A 19,075-nucleotide genomic window follows, 5' to 3' on the forward strand; every position below is an offset into this window, starting at 1 on the left:
CTCCTCTTGATAAAACTGCCTTGCAAATTTTGCAGGTTACCTTTGTGGCATTTGTTTTCTTCTATCCTTCTGGGAATGTAAAATATCTCCAGACAATTGATTCAAATCTCTTGGGGCGTGGTAGTTCAGGAACAAACCCCTCTTCATTGTACTGCTCTGAATCAGAAGAAGGCTGATTTGAAGTAATTTTTGCAATGTTAAGATGAAACAGGCCTGTAATCAACAAAAACAAAATTTTTGGGTAGTTGAGGTCTTCTCCCAATGAAGGTCTAACACAAATGATTGAAATGGGTGGTGTCCTTCAATACTTACAATAAGAATTGGAAAGAACCAATCAACTCTCTTTTTTTCTGGTCACATGGGGTCCGCGTAGGGTGCGCGCACGCAGCTCGCACCTAGCGCGACTTTGCGAAATTATATTTAAAAGGAATTTAACTTTTTTGAAAGTTAAAGAATATTATTTGTATAATTAGTTCAGATAATGTCTTGTCTAAATATTTATATGAAATATATATATATAAGTTTTTGAACATTAAAAAAAATTCGCAGGGTTGCGCACCCACCGCGTCTGATGTGCGCATGACGTCACCGCGCGAACGTCGTAACGCGTAATACGTACATGTTGCATATGCGCTATAAGTCGCGTACCAATCGCATAGCTTCCGCGTTAGGAAAGTCGTACTCGTCGCACATCCTACGCGGATCCTGCACAGCAATCCTAAAATGGCGGACACGTTCCGCTCAGTGAACAAGAAGGGTGCGCATTGGGTGTGCGACTCCAAAAACAATAGAAAAAAAATATAGACAATAATATAAATATATTTAAAAGAACAAAAAATTATAATAAATATATTTTTTTACTTTTTTTAAAATATATTTTTATTAAATATGTTTAATGTAATTTAAAAAATAAGATATCTAAAAAAAGATAAAAAAATTTAGTAAAACAATATAATTTTTTTTTATAAATTATCATTATAAAAACTTTAGAAATTCACTGAAAAAAATAAGGTTTCACACGTTATAGTTAGGGATTAGCATTTAAAAACCTTAGAAATTCACTGAAAAAACCATAGGTTTCACACATGTCATAGTTATGAATTAGCATTTAAAAAACCTTTGAAATTCACTGAAAAAACCATAGGTTTTAGAAGTGTTATAGCTAGCTGGTCATTTCACTCGTACAAACCATTGAAATTCCTCCGTAATAGTTAGTTGTACTGACTGTAACTCGCACGCCCGCAATCCACTGCTGATGATGTCACATATTACATTATTCATGACATGGTCAGTGACATCACTGATGACATCTCAAAGGACATCACTGATGACATCACTGATTACATCTTCCATGTGACAATCTGATACAGCTCATCATACACTTATATAACCTGTCAACACTAATTATCAAATATGGAATACCATATTTCAAATCATTGACACACCAATACAAAACTCTAAAAACGTACTCAGTGATTCGTACATCTATATACACATCTAAACACTTACCTGTAGATTCACTCATTCATGCTAACAAAGATCAATATAAAACTATTAAATATACTTATACACCTACATCGATATTACACAGCGGCACACATCCTATTCTCTTATGCAGTCATCCTACTCACTTATGCAAACAATTGATCATACTTACATTTACTCAGCTACATGCTTATACAAACACCGCTTTATTTATTAACATAAATAGTAACTCATACTTAGTGTTTTATAAAATCACTATTCAGTTTCTAATACAGTCATTGATACAATCACTGAGTCTTATATATACTTATTTATAAACAACACCTGTCACATACAGTACCTTTTCTATTTCCACTTTGTTGGATATTTATCATTGAGAAATATATTTACTCATCAGCACACCCATAAAGAGATTCAGTCACCCAAACAAGTGTTTTCACTTGCAGTCTTAACCTCATATACCTACTAAATCAACTATTTATACATCTTTGGATAGTCACACACCTCCCACTCAACCACACATACACATTCACTATGCCATACAAACACTTAATTAACTTATTAATACTAATATAAACTTTCACACACCTATTAATCAACTTATGTAGTAGTTTACTCAAAGACAGATAAAGTAAAGCACAGATCGACACAATTGAATCACTATCTCATATATTTAGTGAGACACTTTAAATTACTCACTTAGATAGTCGATCACAGTGCTACTAAATTCACCATAGAGACACTTATACATCCACTCATTCTTCAATGCACATTGTTATATATATGATACTTATTTAAATATCGAACCAAACAACATTCACTGGATGATGTCATCAGTGATGTAATTTGAGATGTCATCAGTGATGTCATTAGTGATGTCACTGACCATGTCATGAATATCGTAGTCTGTAACATCATCAGCAGTGGATTGCTGGCGCCCGAGTTACAGTTAGTACAACTAACTCTAACGGAGGAATTTCCATGGTTTTGTATGAGTGAAATGACCAGCTAACTATAACACTCCTAAAACCTATGGTTTTTTCAGTGAAAAAAAAAAAAATATATATATATATATATATATATATATATATTACCTACTGGCGGTCGCCAGTAGGTATATATAGTTAGGATTTTTTCTCTATGGGTTTTTTGAAAATTCTATGTCTAATAACTTTGCCGTTTGTGGACGGAATTGGCTGAAATTTTCAGGAAAATGGCACATTTTGTTTCTGAGCAGCCTTTGAAAATTTGGGGGGGGTTCGTCAAGGGGGGGCCGAGAAAAAAGGGGGGTCCCAAAACGTGTTTTTAACATTGAGTTTTCCATAGGGCGGTTGGCCTCACTTTTAGCCCGAACGGCTGAATGGATTTGCACGAAACTTGGCAAAATTGTAGGGACTGGTAGCCCGATGTGCCTTTTGTAGGTCTCAATATATGTGCTCCAGTGGATTTTGAGAAATTAACGTTTAAAAAAAGATATATATCTGTAACAGCGGACCGGGCAGCGTCCCAGGACGCGTACTTTTCGCGCAACGGAGCTTTGTGAAGCGAAGCTGATTGGTTCTCTGGCGTCTGTCAACATTCCAAAAAGTCCGTAGCGGCCGCCATCTTGTCTCTCGGTAGGATCGAGAGACAAGAGGAGGCCAAAGCGAAGGGGCAAATGACCATAAGGGGGAATAGTAGATCCTCGCTGACCCCCTACGTTTGATGTGGAGGTTTTAAAAGGGCCCCGCGGGGCAAAAAAAACCCAAAATAATAATAATCGAACGGCTGAATGGATTTGCACGAAACTTGGCAAAATATTAGGGACTGGTAGCCCGATGTGCCTTTGCTAGGTCTCAATATATGTGCTCCAGTGGATTTTGAGAAATTAACGTTAAAAAAAAGATATATATCTGTAACAGCGCACCGCTTCGCGTACTTTTCGCGTTACGGAGCTTTGCGAAGCGAAGCTGATTGGCTCTCCGGTGTCTGTAAACATTCCAAACAGTACGTAGCGGCTGCCATCTTGTCTCTCGGTAGGATCGAGAGACAAGAGGAGGCCAAAGCGAAGGGGCAAATGACCATAAGGGGGCATAGTAGATCCTCGCTGACCCCCTAGGTTTGATGTGGAGGTTTTAAAAGGGCCCCGCGGGGCAAAAAAAAAAAATAATAATAATAATCGAACGGCTGAATGGATTTGCACGAAACTTGGTAAAATATTAGGGACTGGTAGCCCGATGTGCCTTTGCTATGTCTCAATATATGTGCTTCAGTGCATTTTGAGAAATTAACGTTCAAAAACAAGATATATATCTGTAACAGCGCTCCGCTTCGCGGAGATAAAATTATATCTGTATTACCTAGCTGTTGCTAACACCAGTTAGCGACGGCTAGTAGGAGATAGCGACCATCTTGGGTCCCACTTTGCATGTGAGTGATATTTATCACTAATGACATGCAAAGTGGGCATGCCAAGATGTTAGCGACTGGAAACAGTCGCTAACATCGCTATCTCCTATTATCAACTTTTGGAAATATTCGAGATAAGCGCGAATATCTCCAAAAAGTAACAGCTGCCCTGAGCAGTTCTTAGCCATGTTATCCAATGGGAGGTGGATAACATGGCTAAGAGCATTAGCTCGGTAATGCATGAATATCGCTGAGTTTTCAGCGATATTAATGCATTGCGGTCGTTTTTTATCGTATTTGCGATAAACCTTGATAATAGCAAGGTTTATCTGCGATAATTTCTGACGGTAAAAAAATCTTTGCAATGCATCGTTAGGGATAAATATCGCTTAACTTTGGTAATATGCCCCAACGTCTGTTAACGTTCGATTCGAAGGAAATCAGGAAGTGTTGAAAAACATTGTCTGCGCCATCTTGTCTTTTTTCAAATGCCACACTTTTGTCGTGCACGGCAGCCATTTTAGATGCCTTGACCAGACCCACTCTGTGCACGCTGTCGATCCTTAGCATGGCTCCCCACCCTCGCAAGCATCTCACCCAGGCAGTGGTCACCCCCGCTCTCTGTCTTATGCATGGGTAATAAACCTCCCCCATCTGCGCTGCTCTTCCCTGAGAATCACACCCTGTGCCCGCCCGACACCTCCCTTTCGCCCTATTCACTACCGCACCCTCTGACACTCCTTTTCCTCTGTGTCCGATTGTCCAGGCCGGTCCTAGGCTATCAGCTAGCCCTGCAGATGTAGTTTATGGCCACAGCTGTAAAGAATCACCCCTCTTCAAAGGAGTTATAGTAGATCAAGGCCCACACTCGATGAGATCCGTCACAGCAGAAGCGTTGCTATTATCTGAAAACCATCCTGTATTGTGATTGGGGAGGGGACCGAGCGTGAAGCGGAAGATTCCAGGGATGACTCTTTGTACATCAAAGTTTTTACAATTATGTGTCACATTAAAAATATATAGCACTCCGACAAAGTAGTAAGATTATAAAACTTTAATAATTTATAAATATATACAAGAAAACAAAAATAGTAATAACATATAAACATTTTTAGGGAAAAACAACGAAGTAGCGGTCGGCTGTGCGAATAGTCCCAACGCAGCACAACGTCCAGATTTCCGGCGGGGGGTGGGTCATCAGTAGCAAACTGTTGTGCGAATAGTTCCAAGGCAGCAGAACGCGCCAAAATCTAGATGACACGAAAGTGATGTCTAGTAAGTTGCCACCCAGCAAATAACGGCGTGGGGCGTCGCGGGGGGTGGGTCATCAGTAGCAAACTGTTGTGCGAATAGTTCCAAGGCAGCAGAACGATGGCACCAAGGTGATGTCCAGTAAGTTGCCGCACTGGTTTTGGTATCCTACAATGCTGCTCCGAATAACGGCGTGGGGCGCCCCGGGGGAGGCGGCGTGAACGGGCCTCTCCAGGTGGAGTCTCATCTGTTTTAGTGGGGCGCCCCTTTACCGTTTCAGTTGCCATTCCGTCCGCTTTTGGTCCACTGTGTCAAAATCCGCCATTCAGCTGAGTTGCGCCCACTCTTGCGGTGCAGCGATAGGCGGCTGCCACAGGACTCTCAAAATGGCGGCAGGCTCTTTCCTTTTTGGGCGTGGTCCACTGAAATGGCCCTGGGACACCTTGGAAATCGGACGCTTGTCTGCTAGGTCTTGGACCCCATTCTCGAAAGCGTCCCCTCCGCCTTGAGAATTCATCAAAAGTTTTGGGGGCCCCGACTCCTGCAGGCTTCTGGTGGGGAGCGGCTGCCATGATTGCTCGCGGAATGACCACGACGGAGCTACGAGATGGTGGTGCTCTCATGCTGACGCCAGTTTAGTCTGAAACATCCAGAAACAAGGTGGGGCTTTCATCGTTTGGGGGGAAAAAAAAGTTTTCATCCAATGAAAAGTGTTGTTTTTAGGTCGTATGATCAAGCCTTCCATCATTAGGAAACCAAAAGTAAAATGAACCAATGAAAAGTTTTATAAACAAGTCACATGACCTGTTATGCGGCATAGGGTATAAAATGCGGAGAAAATACGTTGGCACGTGAGGCGGCGTCAGTAGCGGACTGATGTGCGAATAGGCCGAAGGCAATACAACGCGCCAAGATCCGGATGGCACCGAGGTGGTGTCCAGCAAGTTGCAGCACTGGTGTGGCCATCCTACAATGCTGAAAGTCGGCGTGGGGCGCCCCGTTGGCCTGTGAGTTTGCGTCAGTAGTGGACCGATGTGCGAATAGGCCGAAGGCAGCACAACGCGCCAAGATCCGGATGGCACCGAGGTGGTGTCTAGTAAGTTGTCGCACTTCTGTGGCCATCCTACAATGTTGAAAGTCGGCGTGGGGCGCCCCGTTGGCCTGTGAGATGGCATCAGTAGCGGACCGATGTGCGAATGGGGCCAAAGGCAGCGCAACAATATTTTCTGACTGACACCACAAGGCGCTGAGATGCCAAGATCCGGATGGCACCGAGGTGATGTCTAAGTTGCGGACTGATGTGCGAATGGGGCCAAAGGCAGCGTAACAATATTTTTTGTATGGAAGATACCACTAGGCGTTGAGATGCCAAGATTCGGATGGCACTGAGGTGATGTCTAGCAAGTTGCTGTACTGGTGTGGTCATCCTACAATGCTGAAACTCGGCGTGGGTCGCCCCATTAGCCTGTGAGATGGCGTCAGTAGCGGACCGATGTGCGAATAGGCCGAAGGCAGCACAACGCGCCAAGATCCGGATGTCACCGTGGTGGTTTCATAGTTGAGAGGCACTTCATCTGCAGTGGGGCGCCGAGATCCGGATGGCACCGAGGTGATGTCTAGCAAGTTGCTGTACTGGTGTGGTCATCCTACAATGCTGAAACTCGGCGTGGGTCGCCCCATTAGCCTGTGAGATGGCGTCAGTAGCGGACCGATGTGCGAATAGGCCGAAGGCAGCACAACGCGCCAAGATCTGGATGTCACCGTGGTGGTTTCATAGTTGAGAGGCACTTCATCTGCAGTGGGGCGCCGAGATCCGGATGGCACCGAGGTGATGTCTAGCAAGTTGCTGTACTGGTGTGGTTATTCTACAATGCTGAAAGTCGGCGTGGGGCGCCCCATTAGCCTGTGAGATGGCGTCAGTAGCGGACTGATGTGCGAATGGGGCCAAAGGCAGCGCAATAATATTTTCTGAAGAGAAGACACCAAAAGGTGCTGACATTCCAAGATCCGGATGGCACCGAGGTGGTGTCTAAGTTGCGGACTGATGTGCGAATGGGGCCAAAGGCAGCGTAACAATATTTTTTGTATGGAAGATACCACTAGGCGTTGAGATGCCAAGATTCGGATGGCACTGAGGTGATGTCTAGCAAGTTGCTGTACTGGTGTGGTCATCCTACAATGCTGAAACTCGGCGTGGGTCGCCCCATTAGCCTGTGAGATGGCGTCAGTAGCGGACCGATGTGCGAATAGGCCGAAGGCAGCACAACGCGCCAAGATCCGGATGTCACCGTGGTGGTTTCATAGTTGAGAGGCACTTCATCTGCAGTGGGGCGCCGAGATCCGGATGGCACCGAGGTGATGTCTAGCAAGTTGCTGTACTGGTGTGGTCATCCTACAATGCTGAAACTCGGCGTGGGTCGCCCCATTAGCCTGTGAGATGGCGTCAGTAGCGGACCGATGTGCGAATAGGCCGAAGGCAGCACAACGCGCCAAGATCCGGATGTCACCGTGGTGGTTTCATAGTTGAGAGGGACTTCATCTGCAGTGGGGCGCCGAGATCCGGATGGCACCGAGGTGATGTCTAGCAAGTTGCTGTACTGGTGTGGTTATTCTACAATGCTGAAAGTCGGCGTGGGGCGCCCCATTAGCCTGTGAGATGGCGTCAGTAGCGGACTGATGTGCGAATGGGGCCAAAGGCAGCGCAATAATATTTTCTGAAGAGAAGACACCAAAAGGTGCTGACATTCCAAGATCCGGATGGCACCGAGGTGGTGTCTAGCAAGCTATGCAGTTGAGTTGTGTGCGCACTTGCGGCGAATAGGTCGAAGGCAGCATAACAATGTTTTCTGAATAGGAGACACCACAAGGCGTTGAGATTCGGTTACCACCGAGGTGATGTCTAGCAAGTTGCCGCACTGGTGTGGCCATCCTACAATACTGCTCCGAATAACGGCGTGGGGTGCCCGAAGGGGGGGGGAGCCGGCGTGAATGGGCCTTCCTAGGTGGAGGCTCGTCTGCTGTAGTGGGGCGCCCCTTTACCGTTTCAGTTGCCATTCAGCTGAGTTTCGGCTGCTCTTGATGCTACAGCGACAGGCGGCTGCAAGAGGACTCTCAAAATGGCGGCCTGTTCTTTGGATTTGGGCCTGGTCCACTAAAATGGCCCTGGGACACCTTAGAACTCGGACGCTCGATTTTTTTTTCCTTTCCTGTACATGCAAAAAAAGGTAAATGCCCGGTACGTTACACGCTTCATCTGCCACGATGAACTCTCCAGAGGAACCGAAAAAATATATAGTTGTGGTAACTATACCATGCATCGTCATATGGAGAGGTGGCACCAATTAATTATAGTGCTGCATAAAAGAGAGATTTGGAGGAGAACCCCTGACCTGCTAGTACATTCATCAAAGAAGTGGCACTGAGAGCTTCAGAGGCAAGGGAAACGGTCCCAAATATTTAGAAGAACTTTGGAAAGATGAAAATGACATGTTTAGATTGTGGCAAATTAATTTCATGTGGACAGATGAGTGTTACTCTAATAAATACAGCATATGAACATCATCATAGTCGATGGTTGGTAGAGACATTTTGACTATATCCTGGACCTGCCCGTCCTCGCCCAAAATGGCGCCGGAATAAATGGGACTCGTAACTCCTTGTTGTGTACTGGTTGCAGAACCTTGAAATCACGAGATACGTATGCAGTTTTGAAGCACATGGCGGGCGGGGACGAGAATTGATTGAATATTTCGACATCCCTATTGATATTAAGTTCTGATGTGTTATTGATTACTGTACTGTTGAAAGTTCGAATTAACGTCACCCATGGTACTTGCCCGCAAATGTATATCTAGATAATTTTATTGTAACTGGCCCTGTCGTATTTTAATTATAAAATGTACGTCCACCGATTCCGTAACTGTTAGACACCTTAGTTCTTGCAACCTAATGGCTCGCCCGTTACGTTCCTCTACAGTGTAAATGTCTATTCATCATATACGATTACAGTTTGCTCTGTGGCAGGCCCACGTGGTTATAGGCTCGTATTTGTATAATGAAATTTTCACAATAAAGGTTTTTAAAAGAAAACATGGTAGTAGTATATACATTGGTAAAGTTTTTAATAATAGTGACTGTTTTAGAATCATTAAAAGGCAAGTGAAATAAAGCAGACCAATTACATGAAGGGTAAAAGGTATAATACGAAGGAACGCAGTAAAGATAAATGGTCAAGGGCTGTTGTTTTTTCTATTCCTGCAACATAAAGTGATCGATAAGAATCTCATATTCAGGCTTATCGGCGACTAAGACAGCAGGTCGACCCTCTTTTGCTCAACGGCTCCGTCATGGGACGAAGAAACGCTCTTTTTCTCGAAAAAAGAATATATTTTACTTGCAGGACAGTTGTAAAATTTCCGGGAAAGTACATTAGCCTGGAACATTATAACATATATTTAAGAAAAAATAATGTTCGGAAGTAATGAAAAGCGTAATTTTTAGGTCATATGACCAAGCCTTTCATCATTACAATAAGAAAAGTAAAATGAACCAATGAAAAGTTTTATTAACAAGTCACATGACTTGTTATGCTTACGTTACGCGCTGCGCGCCCCGGATGACTTCCGGATGCGCTAACGCGGCGCGTCATATGACGCATTACGCGACAACGCAGGTACAGAATATAGTCAAAATGTCTCCACCAACCAGCGGTCGGAACACAACCCCTTTCAGCAGGCTAAATAGTTCTGTTAAATGACAACAGAAGGGACAGGCAACAAGAACCATCAGTCAAAGAGGGGAGGGCTAGTTCTTCTCTACCGGGTTACATTGGGGCGCTACCGGAACTGATCGAATTGGTAGTCTACAGTGTTTCTGGATGTTTCAGACTGAAGCTGGGGTTAGCATGAGAGCAGCACCATTTCGTAGCTCCGTCGTGGTCATTCCGCAACCAATCATGGCAGCCGTTCTTTATCGTTATTTTGGGCGGGGTGGGTGGCGGAGCCGAGCTGTTTTGCAGCCATCATTGTGTGGAGTTCAGTTCATCTCACTAGTTTTGTATTTGTCATGAGGGGTTGTTCCTAATGTTTTTATTTTAGCGAGGTCAAAAAGAAATCCCATTAGTGGCCTACTGATTTTGCTCGATTCCTTTTCTTTTTTTTTACACGATTTTTCGTTATCTGCAAAGACTAAACAGAGTATTGCGACTCTGTGTTTGTTTGTAAATAGAGAATGAACCAAAGAGAACTAATTCTAAAACAGTAAATACTTGGATAACAATCAATCAAATGGAGAGAGAAGCAGGCACGACGGATTACAATGGGGGCAAAGGCCTGCGTTAACTACCTTTCACTATCTGCAAAGAGAGAGTACTCCTAATAGAAATGAGGGGGGGGGGGCACCATTCAAAGCAGATCAGTGTGCATAAACACGAAAATGTTTTCACTTACCACGTACTTGACATTCGACAGCTTATGATATTTGCTATTAAAAAACCATTGAAATTCACTGAAAAAAACATAGGTTATAGACCATATATAGTTAGGAATTAGCATTTACAAAACCTTGAAAATTCACTGAAAAAACCATAGGTTATAGACCATATATAGTTAGGAATTAGCATTTAAAAAACCTTATTTTACTCACACAAAACCATTGAAATTCCATATATAGTTAGTTGCACTAACTATATATCGCGCACCCGCAATCCACTGCTGATCATGTCACATATTACATCATTCATGACATGGTCAGTGACATCACTGATGACATCACTGATGACATCTCAAATGACATCACTGATGACATCACTGATGACATCTCAAATGACATCACTGATGACATCACTGATGACATCTCAAATGACATCACTGATGACATCACTGATGACATCATCCAGTGACTGTGTGTTTCTGTAAAGTTTAAATATGTTTGATATATTGAAGAATGAGTGGATGTATAAGTGTCTGGATGAAGGATTTAGTAGGTGCGTGACTGACTGTGAGTGAGTGAATAAATGTGTCGTACTAAATGCATGGGTTAGTGACTAAACAGTCTGAATGTGTGCATCAGTATGTCTGTTGTGATGTAAACTGCTGCATGTGTTGATCATTAGCTATACGAGAGGCTATATGTGTTATTGATTGGTTGCCCAAGTATTTGTATGGGAGATTGAGTTTGTGTGGGGGTGGCTGGGAGGTGTGTGACTCTGTGCGTAGATGTGTCAGCAGTTGATTCACTAGGTGTATGAGTTCAAGAGTGCATGTGGAAACAGCTACATGGGCAGTTGACTGTGTGCATGAGTGTATTGATGAGTGAATGGATATCTCAATGCTACATGTCATAGTAAGTACATATGTAAAACACAGTACATGTGAGAGTTGGCATATATAATTAACTGTGCATGAGAGCCACTGAATGTGTGAGTGGCTGTATGGATCATTGTGAACTTGTATCAGGGATTGTGTAAGAGAGTAAATATGTGTTAGTATATGCTTGAATAAGTAAGGTGTGTATAACTGTATAGTTAAGGAAATGGAGGTGAGATTGTTTCTTTGCATGACTGACTAGGTGTGTGAGTAACTCCATGGATGAGTGACAGTGTGTGAGTGTCTGTATACACTGAGTGTATCTAAGGTTATATTAGAGTCTGAAGAGGTTTATCGTATTAGCACAAGAATGATGTCAAATGAGATGTCATCAGTGATGTCATCAGTGATGTCATTTGAGATGTCATCAGTGATGTCATCAGTGATGTCACTGACCATGTCATGAATGATGTAATATGTGACATGATCAGCAGTGGATTGCGGGTGCGCGATATATAGTTAGTGCAACTAACTATATATGGAATTTCAATGGTTTTGTGTGAGTAAAATAAGGTTTTTTAAATGCTAATTCCTAACTATATATGGTCTATAACCTATGGTTTTTTCAGTGAATTTTCAAGGTTTTGTAAATGCTAATTCCTAACTATATATGGTCTATAACCTATGGTTTTTTCAGTGAATATATATATATATATATATATATATATATATATATATATATATATATATATATATATATATATATATATATATATCAACATTAACAATAAATGGAATGTGTCAAACCCTTCTTGTGACTTTGATGCACTTTGTCAACTCACCTCTATCACCACACCTGACCTGCACGTAGTTTTTCCATGCAATCTAGTTAGTAATTCAATTAACCCACCTGGAACTCCCATGTCTGCTAGTACTCTCCAAATGCTTTCCCAGAGTATCAGATCAAATAAGCCACACAGGTCAACAAATAGAGTTTCTGGTTACCCAACAGGACAAATGTCACTGTTTGTGCCCAATCACTGAGAAAGGAAGAAAATAGCCCCAGGGCCGAGCCCTCGATCCCAATCTCTCTGAGACGTTCAACCAGTCTCAGAGGAGATAGGGTATCAAAAGCTGCAGTGAGGTCAAGTAGAACAAGCAGAGTGCTGTGCCCTGCGTCCACTAGAGTATGGATACGGTTGAATATGGCAGTCAATGCTGTTTCCGTACTGTGATGGCTTCTGAACCCATGTTGTGATCCATCAAGTAATTGGTGATCCTTTAGGTAGGCACTAAGGTGAGAATTTAAATAAGTTTCCAGGATCTTAGCTGGGACTGGTAGTAATGAGATCAGACTATAATTTTTAAATTATGTAGGGCCCAAAGAAGGCTTCTTTAAAAGTGGCATAACCACTGCAGTCTTCCACAGGGTAGGATACTGTCCCTCTGAGATAGATACGTTCAATACAGTAGTAAGGTGGGGAATAATAATCTCTAAACCAATTTTTAGCACCTTAAGGGGGCAGGGGTCCAGAGGGGAGTCATATTTGAATCCTTCTAGAAGCTGATCAGTAACTTCTGGCGACATACAAGGGACTGTGAGTAGTCTGGCAGTCTCCTCTGTAATTGCAACTTCATGAGGAAGGAAGGTAGACTGAGCAGGTGACCTTGCCTTATGGTAGGAGGCTTCCAGCAAGGAATAAATGTCTTTGGTACGAAAGAAATCAGATATTTTATCGCAGAACTCCTGAGAAAATTCTGCAGGATCTGTGATTGGGGGGGGGCGTAAGAGAATTGATGACATTGAAAAGATCCCTATAGGATTTCATTGACTCTGTGATCTTTGAACAGTAAAGCCCCTTTTCCTCCATAATAGTAGAGAGCCTGGTAGAGGCCAGGGGGTGCGGTCAACGGCTGTGTACGGCAGACCAGAGTCTCTCTATGGAGAATGCCCAAACCCCCACCCCGCCGGCCTACCTTATCCAGTCTGACAAGGCTATACCCAGAAGGGATTGCTTCTACAAGACCAGGACCTGAAGAATCCATGGCCCAAGTCTCAGTGATGGAGACCCAAATTGGCTTCCTTAACGAGACAAAGTCTCTGAAAGCCACCTTGTTTTTAATCAGGGATCTTGCGTTGATGAGAAAACTCTGCAATATATGCTCTTTAGAAGGGGACATGGTTACCTCATTATTATTGGTGGTGCTCCCAATACACGCCTGCATCACAAAGGCATTACATGATGTGAATACACGGGGTTACTGGTGGCCTTCAAAGAATTAGTAACGTATTGGCTATCAATGCTAAAGATAAAACCAGCTATTTTAGGGTGCCCACCTCCTCCTTTGAGGATTGAGCAATGGAAATAAGAAATGTTTATTTAGTATTAGTGTTAGTGGGACTCACAAACACTGGCAAACCAATGATGTTCATGTTTAGTACCTTCAGTGACTTCAGTAATAATATTTATTTGATAAGCATGCGAACTGCTCAAGGGAGTAAAATGATTACTGCAAGTATAATCAGCCACATCACCCACATTATAATTGGTATTTAAGATAGCAGAGGGGGATAAGGGCACAGTTGAAGAAATATTTAGTAGGGAAGAACACTGTGCTATCGGGGGAACTGTGGTCTGTTCCTCACCCTGACCCTGTCCACAGTATCTCAAAAACATCCCCGTAGCTGTCTGCTAAATTCCCCCTACATCAAGAGTTTCAAAGATGGGAGCAGCATGAGAGGGAGGTATGGTGGCACCTGGAGTCAGGATTACAGTTGTCCCCAGCTTTATGACTATTCTTAGTTTTTTTTAGTTTACTGGCCCCCACACTGGCCTTCCGTGTTGGCATAGTCAATAAGCAAGGAAGGGGGCAAATGAACAAGGAATATAAAACTAATATAAAGCAGGAATCCTTAAAACTCAAAAAAAGTGTCCGAAAAGCATGACCTCGGTAGCAGTGTCCAAAGCCTCGGCTTGCCCCCTATGAGCCTGTAACTTGTAACAGAGCTCGGGGATTACTAAAACACAGGATAAAGACCAGGGTGAAGGCCAGAAAAAACAATTGTGGAGCAGTAGGCAATGTTAATGAAATTATCCGACACTCAAGTGTTCAGAAGAACACGACTGTATAGCAAGGTTTGGCAGTAATGTGCCCTTACTCTCCCTGGTCTGGCAGCCGCTGTTTCCATCCACACAGCCGACCAGTCACCGCAACCCGTATATCGAAGTCTACAGTCCTTGGGTGTTAGAGGGCAGACTAGAGAACCGCACATGCTGAGAGATGAGAGTGGCTGTTGCTGCAACTGTAACTGCATTTAGCCCGACAAGTGGGTTGTGGCTAATGCTTAGTGCCTGGTGACTGCTACAGACCTGAGAAAAGTTTAAAACAATCTACATAAACAGCCCAGACACCTGGCTGGTGGCATAAAAGCACAGATAGCACAAAGGTTGCAGCTGTTCAGTCCTGAAAAGGTGGCCATAGGATATCAATTAAGTTGCAACTGACATACTATCCCTCAAGCTCAAGACAGGACAAAAGTACCTCATAATCATGGACAGAAGAGGGTTAAAAGGAGGTTCACCAAAGGGAATTCTGGTGCTGTGGCCGTCACTTTTTCGACCTTTTGCCAGCAAGGCGCAACCCGTAGTCGCTGCATTCCACTCAGACTCCCTGCCGCATCACATGAGTCCTCTCACCGCAGTTACGGGGTGAGGGGTACAACTAGAGCACTGGAACTGGCCGCAGCAACAGAGTGTTACCCTCGAAACTGAACCCAGAGTAAGGGATTATGGGCAGCCTCAACTGTGAAGAGTCTCGGCTTGGCCACCATTGATCCTGCTTCCACCGAAATCCCGGCCTGTGACGTGCGGCGTGTGGGGGCGGGCTTGAGCACCGTGTCGGTGAGACACTCTAATACCCACACTGTGTAGCTATGTTTACATTTACATTTACATTTACATTCTATGTGATTCATTGGAGTCCTTCACTATGTGGTAGAATAGTTTTTGTCTACATGTTCCTTGAGTATGTGTCGCTCTGGGTTTTATTTGTTGAAGTAAGGAATTGAAGATATTGACAGTGTTTTGTTCTATTGTGCTTGGGAAGGCCAGCATGTTAAGGTTTTATTTACTGTGAAAATGGGGAGTTCTTCTGCTTCTAGGGTGTGTATTTTCTAGCAACATTTAACTCCTTATTCTGTTTGTCTAATGCCTGAATGAGTTGTATCTAAATTTGGCACGTTTTAACATTTCTCAATTCCATAGTAGTGGGGTACTTATCCAATACTAGTTGGTGATTACCTTTCTGTTTTACAATGAGGGGGGTATTTTATGGTGGGGTGGCCATAGGCTTTTGAGTGTGCATGTGCTTGTGTGTTTATGAGTGTGTGCACATGGATGGGTGTTCTACTGAAACATTGTTGCGAAAATATTGTCTGAGATTGTGGTCAAAATATAATTCTTAAAAAGTGTCATGGACCAAAATATTGAGAGTAAGCATTTCATTTGTTTTGAAATCCTTACTTTCATATTGAAGTTTAAAACATGACTTATTTTAATATTTTGTTTATTAAGCTGTATTATATGTATGATATGTTTTTCGTTTTATATATGTGTTATTGTAATATAATTCTTTTTTTTATAAATACATAATTTTATTTATGTTTTTGTGATGTTGGCTTTAAGGTGGTATTGGATTGGTAGAATTTGTATTAAATATTAGATAATGCTAATAATTGAATTTGTTAGTTATCTGTAGTATTATTTCTAAAGTATGGTATTTATTTTTTATTTATGCATTAAATTTCAAGTTTTGGTTGTGAGATTTATTGGGGAATTAGGTGGGTAGTGTTCTTTACAAAGGGCTGATCCATAACCTGACTGTTCTCCCAGCTTGAGGAAGCATGAATAGCCGTCCCCATGGGTGGAGTGACTTTTGTGTATTCTGGATCAACTCAGGGCTGCTTTCTCTCCTCCAAGGTGTGCCTCGCTTTGCCTGACTCCAACATGGCGTCCTGAACCCGCCATTCAGTGGAAGTTTGCTATCACCCTGTGGGGAATTCACATGCTTGCTATTCACTATTTCTCGTTTGGAGACTAGACCTACCCTGAACCTGCACTATCGGATCGCTCACCGTGCCAGACCTTGCCCTTATGCCTCCAAAGAAAACCGCAAACAAGGTTTCTCGCTATTTTGCTACACCCGAAAAGTCTCTTCCTCCAGCATAGACAGTCCGCCCACAGAATATGTCTCTTACAAGAGAGGAGCTGGTGGCTACCCGACGGGACTTTAGGATAGTATTATTCCAGGAACTCGAATAGAACTTGTAATCCTCTATGGATCAATTGAAAGCTGACCTCATGGAACAAATGACGACAATGCGCCATGGTGTGGACGCCGTAGGCACCATGGAGATTGAGGTTCAGGAGCAGAACCAAGACCGTTTCCCCCTTGACGATCCTCAAATGTTTCTTCCCTTTTCTGATTTGGCGTTTCTCCATACCCTTATATCCCTCCCACCCTCCCTTGGTGCTGTGACTGCATCCCCCGCTCCGACCCCACTTAATGGAACTCTGCTTTTTTTTCTCTCTTGGTCTTAACCTGAGAAAATCTACTATGTGTATATATGTATATAGAGATAACTCTAAACACTAGTATATGCAGTAGACCTTTGTACTCTCTAAAATTCCTAAGTGACTCTTAGAGTATATCCATCCGTATCCCATCCCTATGTATATAGAGATAACTCTAATCACTGGTATATGCAGTAGACCTTTGTACTCTCTACCATTCCTAAGTGACTCTTAGAGTATATCCATTTGTATCCCTTCCCTATGTATATAGATAACTCTAATCACTAGTATATGCAGTAGACCTTCGTACTCTCTACCATTCCTATGTGACTCTTAGAGTATATCCATTCGTATCCCTTCCCTATGTATATAGAGAGAACTCTAATCACTAGTTTATGCAGTAAACCTTCGTACTCTCTACCATTCCTATGTCACTCTTAGAGTATATCCATTTGTATCTCTTCCTTGAGTGACTTTACCATTTGTACATTTGCAATTTTTCTTTCTGTTTGTATCTCTTCCTTGTGTGATTTTACATCTTGCACATTTGCAATTTTTTCTGTTTGTATCTTTTATGTAACGCATGTAATCCTAAGTCCTTATGTTTTGCAACGGGTTCCTATGTAAAGTGCTCTGACACCTTCGGGTAATGTTCGCGCTATATAAAATCGCATGAAATAAAATAAAATAAATAACAAATCTTGCAGCTGAGGCGACGGATCAGGATGTGCGTACTAGCAGGGATGCTCAGCAGATCCCCGGTATGCATACCTTCAGTCAGGGCCGGGCAAGGTTTCCAGGCTCCCCAGGGGTCTTTTCCCCATGAACCCCTTTGCCTACTTTGAGAAAACAGTGTGCAGCCCAGGCAAGAGAGGGGCGATGCAAAGGCCAAGAGGAGTTGGAACATTGCCATTGGGAGTGTGGAGTGCAGCACTGGGAGGGGCTTCAGACATTCTGTAAAGATGAGGCGGAGGCAGGAGATTGTAGTTTGGGATTTATTCAGGAGAAGAGAGCCGTCCAGCTTGAGGGGAAGACACAGCAGCTGCAACTGCCAAACAGGGAACACTGGGGAGGAATCTTCGGTACATGGAAATCCGATGGATGACATCACAGGATGGAGTAATGAGATGATAACAATACAGATCTCCACACACCTCCCCCCTTTTTAAAGAAAAAAACAATCCTGAAAACACAGTAAAAGTTACAATGAAACAAATCAGATAAAATCACGAAATTTGTTTGGCCTAACAGTTGCTCTTGAGCTTCTTCTTAAACCATTACCAACATTTACATTTGAACTTTTCTTTAAGCCATTACTAACATTGACATTGGATGAAAGAGCAGTTGCACGGGAGGGATCTTTAGCAACACGAGAAGTGCTCCACCAATTGCCATTAGACAATTTGACAGCATTCTTGCGAACTTCCACAACTTGTTGAGAATCAAGAAATTTTGAAAAACCTTTCTTAAACGTGACAGGATTTTTAATTCTGACCCAATCGCCAGCACGAATACTGTGAAAAGACTTCTTACTTGATTCCACATTGCAAGGCAGTGAACTGGCAGATTTTTTATTAGCACATTCCCACACCTCTTCCAAGTCACAGCCCCGGTGGAGGCTTTTAACCATCCAAAAGGGGAAAGTCTGGGAGCAAGCTTTTCTCCCTCTCATCAGTTCCAAAGGAGAGAAGCCCGTGGCAACATGGGGGGAAATCCGATAAGACCATATAAGATCTTTTACAGCTTGGAAAATACAGTTATTTGACCTGAAAGCTGCTTGCACACATTCAACAATAACTCTATTAAACCTCTCGGTTTTGCCATTACTCTGGGGATGATACAACGGAGTTCTGGTATGTTTAATACAGCAATTATTCAAAAAAACACCCATTTCCTTAGAGATAAATTGTACCCCGTTGTCAGTGAGAATTTCTTCTGGACAACCCTCCCTCAGGAAGATTTTGCTTAAACAATCAATGACACTCTTGGAGTTGGGAACATTGATAGGTTCAACTTCGACCCACCTAGAAAGATGATCAACTAGGACCAGGAAGTATTTGGAAGTGTTGGGAA

Source organism: Lissotriton helveticus, chromosome 7 (genome assembly GCF_964261635.1).
Source record: "Lissotriton helveticus chromosome 7, aLisHel1.1, whole genome shotgun sequence".
NCBI classification, from domain to species: domain Eukaryota; kingdom Metazoa; phylum Chordata; class Amphibia; order Caudata; family Salamandridae; genus Lissotriton; species Lissotriton helveticus.